The 10,857-nt window shown below is 38.4% G+C and overlaps 2 non-coding genes across 2 annotated transcripts; one reads left to right on the forward strand and one right to left on the reverse strand.

The window, feature by feature from the left end:
* Positions 1–333: 333 nt before the first annotated feature.
* Positions 334–441, forward strand: LOC148547646 (small nucleolar RNA R71). Its single transcript, XR_015897242.1, has one exon. It is a non-coding gene; the product is annotated as a small nucleolar RNA R71 (small nucleolar RNA).
* A 3,580-nt stretch (positions 442–4,021) lies between these two features.
* Positions 4,022–4,129, reverse strand: LOC148547647 (small nucleolar RNA R71). The gene has a single exon (XR_015897510.1). It is a non-coding gene; the product is annotated as a small nucleolar RNA R71 (small nucleolar RNA).
* Positions 4,130–10,857: the final 6,728 nt, after the last annotated feature.

A 10,857-nucleotide genomic window follows, 5' to 3' on the forward strand; every position in this document is an offset into this window, starting at 1 on the left:
ATCATAAGCTTCTTCTTCAGAAGAGGCCTCTTTAGTACTGTTGGATGATTCCTTCAATCCATTCAGACTCTGAGAAATTATATTGACTTGCTGAGTCAATATGGCATTCAGAGTATCAATTTCAAGAACTCCCTTCCTCATAGGCATCCCATTATTCACAGGATTCCTTTCAAAAGTGTACATGAACTGGTTATTTGCAACCACGTCAATGAGTTCTTAAGCTTCTGCAGGCGTTTTCTTTAGGTGAATGGATCCACCTGCAGAATGGTCCAGTGACATCTTTGATAGCTCAGACAGACCATCATAGAATATATCCAGGATTGTCCATTCTGAAAGCATATCAGAATGACGCTTTTTGGTCAGTTCCTTGTATCTCTCCCAAGCTTCATAGAGGGATTCACCTTCTTTCTGTTTGAAGGTTTGAACATCCACTCTAAGCTTACTAAGCTTTTGAGGAGGAAAGAACATGGCTAAGAAAGCCGTGACCAGTGATGAGCGGATAATTTATACGCTTTTTGGCATTGTTTTTAGTATGTTTTTAGTAGAATCTAGTTACTTTTAGGGATGTTTTCATTAGTTTTTATGTTAAATTCACATTTCTGGACTTTACTATGAGTTTGTGTGTTTTTCTGTGATTTCAGGTATTTTCTGACTGAAATTGAGGGACTTGAGCAAAAATTAGATTCAGAGGTTGAAGAAGGACTGCTGATGCTGTTGGATTTTGACCTCCCTGCACTCAAAGTGGATTTTCTGCACTCCATAGATTAAGGTGTGGAGCTCTACTGTTCCTCAAAGATTAATGCAAAGTACTACTGTTTTTCTATTCAATTCAACTTGTTCCACTTCTAAGATATTCATTCGCACTTCAACCTGAATGTGATGAACGTGACAATCATCATCATTCCCTATGAACGCGTGCCTGACAACCACTTCCGTTCTACCTTAGATTGAATGAGTATCTCTTGGATCTCTTAATCAGAATCTTTGTGGTGTAAGCTAGATTGATGGCGGCATTCATGAGAATCCGGAAAGTCTAAACCTTGTCTGTGGTATTCCGAGTAGGATTCTAGGATTGAATGACTGTGACGAACTTCAAACTCGCGAGTGCTGGGCGTAGTGACAGACGCAAAAGGATCAATGGATCCTATTCCAGTATGATCGAGAACCTCAGATGATTAGCCGTGCCGTGACAGAGCATTTGGACCTTTTTCACAAGAGGATGGGATGTAGCCATTGACAACGGTGATGCCCTTACATAAAGCCAGCCATGGAAAGGAGTAAGACTGATTGGATGAAGACAGCAGGAAAGCAGAGGTTCAGAGGAACGAAAGCATCTCTATACACTTATCTGAAATTCTCACCAATGATATACATAAGTGTTTCTATCCTTATTTTCTATCCTTATTTTATGTTTACTTATTATTTATGTTTGAAAACTCCATAACCTTTTGATATCCGCCTGACTGAGATTTACAAGGTGACCCTAACTTGCTTCATACCAACAATCTCTGTGGGATCGACCCTTACTCACGTAAGGTTTATTACTTGGACGACCCAGTGCACTTGCTGGTTAGTTGTATCGAAGTTGTGAATGAAAAACGATTTATTAAGACGTGCGTACAGAGTTTTTGGCGCCGTTGCCGGGGATTGTTCGAGTTTGAACAACTGACGGTTCATCTTGTTGCTCAGATTAGGTAATTTTCTTTTTGTTTTATTTTCAAAAAAAATTTTTCAAAAACCTTTCAAAAATTTCTCCTTTGTTTTCGAAAAAAATTTTAAAATAAAAATGTTTTCAAAAATATATTTTTCTTCAAAATTTTTAAGAATGAATTCTAGTGTTTCATGAAGCATGTTGAAGCCTGGTTGGCTGTAAAGCCATGTCTAATTCTTCTGGGTAGGGAATGTCAGGCGTGTCATGTCTGAGTTACATACTAAAGCTTGGCTGGCTATTAAGCCATGCCTGACCCTTTGATTGGAGCTTTAGTTTAAAGAGCATAAGATTCCTGGAATTCATATTAAAAATTTTGGAATCCTTATTTTTCTTTTTCAAAATGATTTTCGAAAAAAAAAATTAAAAGAAAATACAAAAAAATCATAAAATCATAAAAATCAAAAAAAATATTTTGTATTTCTTGTTTGAGTCTTGAGTCAGATTTAAAGTTTGGTGTCAATTGCATGTTCATCTTGCATTTTTCGAAAAATTCATGCATTCATGGTGTTCTTCATGATCTTCAAGTTGTTCTTGGTAAGTCTTCTTGTTTGATCTTGATGTTTTCTTGTTTTGTGTCTTTTCTTATTTTACATGTGCATTCTTGCATTCATAGTGTCTAAACATGAAAGATTTCTAAGTTTGGTGTCTTGCATGCTTTCTTTTCTTGAAAAATTTTCAAAAATAAGTTCTTGATGTTCATCTTGACATTCAAAGTGTTCTTGGTGTTCATCTTGACATTCATAGCATTCTTGCATGCATTCATTGTTTTGATCCAAAATTTTCATGCATTGAGTCTTTTTCATGTTTTTCCCTCTCATCATTAAAAATTCAAAAATCAAAAAAATATCTTTCCCTTTTTCACTCATAAATTTCGAAAATTTGAGTTGACTTTTTCAAAACTTTTTAAAATCTAGTTGTTTTTATGAGTCAAATCAAATTTTCAATTTAAAAATCTTATCTTTTCAAAATCTTTTTCAAAAATCAAATCTTTTTCAATTTTCTTATTTATTTTCGAAAATTTTAAAAATATTTTTCAAAAAATCTTTTTCTTATCTTTACCTCCTAATTTTCGAAAATAACATCATCAATTAATGTCTTGATTCAAAAATTTCAAGTTTGTTACTTACTTGTTAAGAAAGATTCAAACTTTAAGTTCTAGAATCATATCTTGTGATTTCTTGTGAATCAAGTCATTAATTGTGATTTTAAAAATCAAATCTTTTTCAAAACTAATTTCAATCATATCTTTTCAAAAATATCTTATTATCTTATCTTTTTCAAAATCATATCTTTTTCAAAAATTTGATTTTAAAATATCTTTTTAACTTCTTATCTTCTTATCTTTTCAAAAATTGATTTTCAAATTTGTTTCAACTAACTAACTAACTTTTTGTTTGTTTCTTACCTTTTTCAAAACTACCTAACTAACTCTCTCTCTAATTTTAGAAAATATCTTCCCTCTTTTTCAAAATTTCTTTTTAATTAACTAATTATTTTAATTTTTGATTTTAATTCTCGAAAATTACTAACCTTTTTCAAAAACTATTTTCGAAAATCACTAACTCTTTTTCAAAAATTATTTTCGAAAATTCTCTCTCTCTTATCTCATTCTATTTGTTTATTCATCTACTAACACTTCATCTCACCCGAATTCGAACCCCCTCTTCCATCTGTGTTCGAATTTTTTCTTCTTCTTTTCTTCTACTCACACAGGGACCTCTATACTGTGGTAAAAAGGACCCCTATTATTATTATTTTTCTGTCCCTCTTTTTCATATGAGCAGGAGCAAGGACAAGAACATTCTTGTTGAAGCAGATCCAGAACCTGAAAGGACTCTGAAAAGGAAACTAAGAGAAGCTAAATTACAACAATCCAGAGATAAACTTATAGAAATTTTCGAACAGGAAGAGGAGATGGCAGCCGAAAATAATAATAATGCAAGGAGGATGCTTGGTGACTTTACTGCACCTAATTCCAATTTACATGGAAGAAGCATCTCCATTCCTGCCATTGGAGCAAACAATTTTGAGCTGAAACCTCAATTAGTTTCTCTGATGCAGCAGAACTGCAAGTTTCATGGACTTCCATCTGAAGATCCTTTTCAGTTCTTAACTGAATTCTTGCAGTTATGTGATACTGTTAAGAATAATGGAGTAGATCCTGAAGTCTACAGGCTCATGCTTTTCCCTTTTGCTGTAAGAGACAGAGCTAGAGTATGGTTGGACTCTCAACCTAAGGATAGCCTGAACTCTTGGGATAAGCTGGTCAAGACTTTCTTAGCCAAGTTCTTTCCTCCTCAAAAGCTGAGTAAGCTTAGAGTGGATGCTCAGACCTTCAGACAGAAAGAAGGTGAATCCCTCTATGAAGCTTGGGAGAGATACAAAGGACTGACCAAAAAGTGTCCTTCTGACATGCTTTCAGAATGGACCATCCTGGATATATTCTATGATGGTCTGTCTGAATTAGCTAAGATGTCATTGGATACTTCTGTAGGTGGATCCATTCACCTAAAGAAAATGCCTGCAGAAGCTCAAGAACTCATTGACATGGTTGCTAATAACCAGTTCATGTACACTTCTGAAAGGAATCCTGTGAATAATGGGACGCCTATGAAGAAGGGAGTTCTTGAAATTGATACTCTGAATGCTATATTGGCTCAGAATAAAATATTGACTCAGCAAGTCAATATGATTTTTCAGAGTCTGAATGAAATGCAAGCTGCATCCAACAGTACTCAAGAGGCATCTTCTGAAGAAGAAGCTTATGATCCTGAAAACCCTGCAATAGCAGAGGTAAATTATATGGGTGAACCTTATGGAAACACCTATAACCCCTCATGGAGAAATCATCCAAATCTCTCATGGAAGGATCAAAAGTCTCAACAAGGCTTTAATAATGGTGGAAGAAATAGGTTTAACAATAGTAAACCTTTTCCATCATCCACTCAGCAACAGACAGAGAATTTTGAGCAGAATTCATCTAGCTTAGCAAATTTAGTCTCTGATCTATCTAAGGCCATTGTAGGTTTCATGAATGAAACAAGGTCTTCCATTAGAAATTTGGAAGCACAAGTGGGCCAGTTGAGTAAAAGGATCACTGAAATCCCTCCTAGTACTCTCCCAAGCAATACAGAAGAAAATCCAAAAGGAGAGTGCAAGGCCATTGACATAACCGCCATGGCCGAACCTGTAAGGGAGGTTGAAGACGTGAATCCCAGTGAGGAAGACCTCCTGGGACGTCCAGTGATCAATAAGGAGTTTCCCTCTGAGGAACCAAAGGAATCTGAGACTCATCTAGAGACCATAGAGATTCCATTGAACCTCCTTATGCCATTCATGAGCTCTGATGAGTATTCCTCTTCTGAAGAAAATGAGGATGTTACTAAAGAGCAAACTACCAAGTTTCTTGGTGCAATCATGAAGCTGAATGCCAAATTATTTGGTATTGAGACTTGGGAAGATGAACCTCCCTTGTTCACCAATGAACTAAGTGATCTGGATCAACTGAGATTGCCTCAGAAGAAACAGGATCCTGGAAAGTTCGTAATACCTTGTACCATAGGCAACATGATCTTTGAAAAGGCTCTGTGTGACCTTGGTTCAGGGATAAACCTCATGCCCCTCTCTGTAATAGAGAAACTGGGAATCTATGGGGTGCAAGCTGCTAAAATCTCATTAGAGATGGCAGATAATTCAAGAAAATAGGCTTATGGAAAAGTAGAGGACGTGTTAGTAAAGGTTGAAGGCCTTTACATCCCTACTGATTTCATAATCCTTGATACTGGGAAGGATGAGGATGAATCCATCATCCTTGGAAGACCTTTCCTAGCCACAGCAAGAGCTGTGATTGATGTTGACAGAGGTGAATTAGTCCCTCAATTGAATGAGGACTCCCTTGTGTTTACAACTCAAGGTTACCCTTCTGTAAACATGGAGAGGAAGCATAAAAAGCTTCTCTCAAAATAGAGTCAACCAGAGCCCCCACAGTCAAACTCTAAGTTTGGTGTTGGGAGGCCACTACCAAACTCTAAGTTTGGTGTTGAACTCCCATATCCAAACTCTAAGTTTGGTGTTGGGAAGTCTCAACAATGCTCTGAACATCTGTGAGGCTCCATGAGAGCCCACTGTCAAGCTATTGACATTAAAAAAGCGCTTGTTGGGAGGCAACCCAATTTTTATTTATCTAATTTTATTTTTCTTGTTCTTTCATGTTTTATTAGGTTCATGATCATGTGGAGTCACAAAATAAATATAAAAATTAAAAATGGAATCAAAAATAGCAGAAGAAAAATCACACCCTAGAGGAAGACCTTACTGGCATTTAAACGCCAGTAAGAAGCATCTGGCTGGCGTTCAACGCCAGAACAGAGCATGGTTCTGGCGTTGAATGCCCAAAATGGGCAGCATCTGGGCGTGTGAACGCCAGAATTGCACCCTGGAGAAGAGCTGGCGCTGAACGCCCAGAACAAGCATGGTTCTGGCGTTCAACGCCAGAAATGGGCAACAAATGGGCGTTCAACGCCCAGAACAAGCACCAATCTGGCGCTGAACGCCCAGAGTTGTGTGCAAGGGCATTTTGTATGCCTAAATTGGTGCAAGGTTGTAAATCTTTGAACACCTCAGGATCTGTGGACCCCACAGGATCCCCACCTACCTCCACTCACTTCTTCTCACCCCTCTTTCACACAATTCCATAAACACTCTTCCCCAAAACTCTTCACCAATCACCTCAATCTCTCTTCCCTATCACCACTTCACCACTCACATCCATCCACTCTTCCCCATAAACCTACCTCATAAACACCACCTACCTTCAAAATTCAAAATCAATTTCCCACCCACACCCACCCTATATGGCCGAAACCTTACCCCCTCCCTTCCCTATATATAGCCCTCCATTCCTCCTCATTTTCACACAACACAACCCTCTCTTCCCCTTCTTGGCCGAAACACATCTCTCTCCCTCTCCTCCATTTCTTCTTCTTCTTCATCTCTTCTTTCTTCTCTTGCTCGAGGGCGAGCAATATTTTAAGTTTGGTGTGGTAAAAGCATAAGCTTTTTGTTTTTCCATTACCATTGATGGCACCTAAGACCGGAGAATCCTCTAGAAAAGGGAAAGGGAAGACAAAAGCTTCCACCTCCGAGTCATGGGAGATGGAAAGATTCATCTCCAAAGCTCATCAAGACCACTTCTATGATGTTGTGGCCAAGAAGAAGGTGATCCCCGAGGTCCCTTTCAAGCTCAAGAAGAATGAGTATCCGGAGATCCGACATGAAATCCAAAGAAAAGGTTGGGAAGTTCTAACAAAACCCCATCCAACAAGTCGGCATCCTAATGGTTCAAGAGTTCTATGCCAATGCATGGATCACTAGGAACCATGATCAAAGTAAGAACCCAAACCCAAAGAATTATATTACAATGGTTCAGGGGAAATACTTAGATTTTAGTCCAAAAAATGTGAGGTTGGCGTTTAACTTGCCTATGATGCAAGGAGATGCACGCCTCTACACTAGAAGGGTCAACTTTAATCAAAGGTTGGACCAAGTCCTCATGGACATATGTGTGGAAGGAGCTCAATGGAAGATTGACTCCAAAGGCAAGCCGGTTCAATTAAGAAGACTGGACCTCAGGCCTGTGGTTAGAGGATGGTTGGAGTTCATCCAACGCTCCATCATCCCCACTAGCAACCGATCTGAAGTTACTGTGGATCGGACCATCATGATTCATAGCATCATGATTGGAGAGGAAGTAGAAGTTCATGAAGTCATCTCCCTTGAACTCTACAAAATAGCCGAAAAGCCCTCTCCTGGGGCAAGGCTAGCTTTTCCTCATCTTATTTGCCATCTATGTTACTCAGCTGGAGCTTTCATAGAAGGAGACATTCCTATTGAGGAAGAGAAGCCCATCACTAAGAAAAGGATGGAGCAAGCAAGAGAGCCCATTCATGGATCTCAAGAGACGCATGAAGCTCATCACCATGAGATCCCGGAGATGCCTCAAATGCATTTTCCTCTACAAAACTATTAGGAGCAAATCAACACCTCCCTAGGAGAATTAAGTTCCAACATAGGACAATTAAGGGTGGAACATCAAGAGCACTCCATCATCCTTTATGAAATAAGAGAAGATCAAAAAGTAATGAGGGAGGAGCAACAAAGACAAGGAAGAGACATAGAAGAGCTCAAGGACATCATTGGTTCCTCAAGAAGGAAACGCCACCATCACTAAGGTGGACTCATTCCTTGTTCTTACTTTCTCTGTTTTTCGTTTTCTATGGTAAGTGCTTATCCATGTTTGTGTCCTCATTACATGATCATTAGTATTTAGTAACTATGTCTTAAAGTTATGAATGTCCTATGAATCCATCACCTCTCTTAAATGAAAACTGTTTTAATTCAAAAGAACAAGAAGTACATGAGTTTCGAATTTATCCTTGAACTTTGTTTAATTATATTGATGTGGTGACAATGCTTCTTGTTTTCTGAATGAATGCTTGAACAGTGCATATGTCTTTTGATGTTGTTGTTTAAGAATGTTAAATATGTTGGCTCTTGAAAGAATGATGATAAGGAGACATGTTATTTGATAATCTGAAAAATCATAAAAATGATTCTTGAAGTAAGAAAAAGGCAGCAAAGAACAAAGCTTGCAGAAAAAAAAATAGCGAAAAAAATAGAAAGAAAAAAAAAAGAGAAAAAGCAAGCAGAAAAAGCCAAAAGCTCTTAAAACCAAGAGGCAAGAGCAAAAAGCCAATAACCCTTAAAACCAAAAGGCAAGGATAAATAAAAAGGATCCCAAGGCTTTGAGCATCAATGGATAGGAGGGCCTAAAGGAATAAAATCCTGGCCTAAGCGGCTAAACCAAGCTGTCCCTAACCATGTGCTTGTGGCGTGAAGGTGTCAAGTGAAAACTTGAGACTGAGCGGTTAAAGTCAAGGTCCAAAGCAAAAGAAGAGTGTGCTTAAGAACCCTGGACACCTCTAATTGGGGACTTTAGCAAAGCTGAGTCACAATCTGAAAAGGTTCACCCAATTATGTGTCTGTGGCATTTATGTATCCGGTGGTAATACTGGAAAACAAAGTGCTTAGGGCCACGGCCAAGACTCATAAAATAGCTGTGTTCAAGAATCATCATACTGAACTAGGAGAATCAATAACACTATCTGAACTCTGAGTTCCTATAGATGCCAATCATTCTGAACCTCAATGGATAAAGTGAGATGCCAAAACTATTCAAGAGGCAAAAAGCTACAAGTCCCGCTCATTTAATTGGAGCTATGTTTCATTGATAGTTTGGAATTTATAGTATATTCTCTTCTTTTTATCCTATTTGATTTTCAGTTGCTTGGGGACAAGCAACAATTTAAGTTTGGTGTTGTGATGAGCGGATAATTTATACGCTTTTTGGCATTATTTTTAGTATGTTTTTAGTAGAATCTAGTTACTTTTAGGGATGTTTTCATTAGTTTTTATGTTAAATTCACATTTCTGGACTTTACTATGAGTTTGTGTGTTTTTCTGTGATTTCAGGTATTTTCTGGCTGAACTTGAGGGACTTGAGCAAAAATCAGATTCAGAGGTTGAAGAAGGACTGCTGATGCTGTTGGATTCTGACCTCCCTGCACTCAAAGTGGATTTTCTGGAGCTACAAAACTCAAAATGGCACGCTTCTAATTGCGTTAGAAAGTAGACATCCAGGGATTTCCAGCAATGTATAATACTCCATACTTTGGCCGAGTTTAGTCGACGTAAAAGGGCGTTGAACGCCAGTTCTACGCTGCTGTCTAGAGTTAAACGCCAGAAACAAGTCACAAACCAGAGTTGAACGCCAGAAATACGTTACAACCTGGCGTTCAACTCTAGAAAGAGCCTCTGCACGTATAACATTCAAGCTCAGCCCAAGCACACACCAAGTGGGCCCCGGAAGTGGATTTATGCATCAATTACTTACTTCTGTAAAGCCTAGTAACTAGTTTAGTATAAATAGGACTTTTTACTATTGTATTAGACATCTTTGGAACATCTTTGGATCATTTTTAGATCTCTAGACCTCCATGGGAGGCTGGCCACTCGGCCATGCTTACCCTCTATTATCACTTATGTATTTTCATACGGTAGAGTTTCTGCACTCCATAGATTAAGGTGTGGAGCTCTGCTATTCCTCAAAGATTAATGCAAAGTACTACTGTTTTTCTATTCAATTCAACTTGTTCCGCTTCTAAGATATTCATTCGCACTTCAATCTGAATGTGATGAACATGACAATCATCATCATTCCCTATGAACGCGTGCCTGACAACCACTTCCGTTCTACCTTAGATTGAATGAGTATCTCTTGGATCTCTTAATCAGAATCTTCGTGGTGTAAGCTAGATTGATGGCGGCATTCATGAGAATCCGGAAAGTCTAAACCTTGTCTGTGGTATTCCGAGTAGGATTCTAGGATTGAATGACTGTGACGAACTTCAAACTCGCGAGTGCTGCGTAGTGACAGACGCAAAAGGATCAATGGATCCTATTCCAGTATGATCGAGAACCTCAGATGATTAGCCGTGCCGTGACAGAGCATTTGGACCTTTTTCACAAGAGGATAGGATGTAGCCATTGACAACGGTGATGCCCTTACATAAAGCCAGCCATGGAAAGGAGTAAGACTGATTGGATGAAGACAGCAGGAAAGCAGAGGTTCAGAGGAACGAAAGCATCTCTATACACTTATCTGAAATTCTCACCAATGATATACATAAGTGTTTCTATCCTTATTTTCTATCCTTATTTTATGTTTACTTATTATTTATTTATTTATGTTCGAAAACTCCATAACCTTTTGATATCCGCCTGACTGAGATTTACAAGGTGACCATAGCTTGCTTCATACCAACAATCTCCGTGGGATCGACCCTTACTCACGTAAGGTTTGTTACTTGGATGACCCAGTGCACTTGCTGGTTAGTTGTATCGAAGTTGTGAATGAAAAATGATTTATTAAGACGTGCGTACAGAGTTTCTGGCGCCGTTGCCTGAGATCACAATTTCGTGCACCAACCAGCTTATCCCAAGAGTTCAGGCTATCCTTAGGTTGAGAGTCCAACCATATTCTAGCTCTGTCTCTTACAGCAAATGGGAAAAGCATAAGCCTATAGACC

This window comes from Arachis ipaensis, chromosome B8 (genome assembly GCF_059453495.1).
Source record: "Arachis ipaensis isolate K30076 ecotype BB chromosome B8, ASM5945349v1, whole genome shotgun sequence".
In the NCBI taxonomy this organism is placed as follows: Eukaryota; Viridiplantae; Streptophyta; class Magnoliopsida; order Fabales; family Fabaceae; genus Arachis; species Arachis ipaensis.